We start from the raw sequence: 698 nt of genomic DNA on the forward strand, positions 1-698 counted from the left end.
TATTTTTCCAGCTGAAGTTCCTCCTGGATGCTTGCCCTCAGTTGGGAGGGGCTGGCCTGGCTCTACCCACAGCTGATTTATGACTTGCTCTGGGGAGGGGCCCTTGGATGCCACAGGTAAAGGCTAGTTGTCAAATCACTTTCTGAATGATGTTCCAATTTTAACTCTCAGGGGTGTAATGAGATTAGATCTAATCTTGGAGTACAGGATAGGCAAAGGGGAGATGGGATTGCTTTGAGTTGTGTAGTCTAGGGCAAGACATAGCTTCTGTTTATCAGTTTCCTTCTCTGTAAAATCATAAAATAGAATAAAAGATCTTTAAGGTTCTTTCCAGCTCTCAGTATGTATTCTGTATTTTGTTTTGAGATCTCATCTTTTCCAAGAGCTCAGAATTTAGAATGGATCAAACTGGAATTTGGTCAGTAAAATGTCCCTCTTTTCCTCTTCATGATGTTGACTTCTGTCTTACTCACTCAGAGCATGGTATAGGACTTCATTGGAAATGTCAAAGTTCAAGGACCTGGGCACACCCATTGATGGATCACTAGCTGGCTGACGTAAGGAAGGGACAAGCCCATGTTAGATATGAATAGCTGAGCTACCTGTCACATAGGACATTGGCCAATTCAAAAACTAAGTGACCATTGTGGTGATGAAATTTATACCTCAGGAACCATGAAGGTCCTATTGAGTGTGGA

Source organism: Notamacropus eugenii, chromosome 1, assembly GCF_028372415.1.
Source record: "Notamacropus eugenii isolate mMacEug1 chromosome 1, mMacEug1.pri_v2, whole genome shotgun sequence".
Taxonomy (NCBI): domain Eukaryota; kingdom Metazoa; phylum Chordata; class Mammalia; order Diprotodontia; family Macropodidae; genus Notamacropus; species Notamacropus eugenii.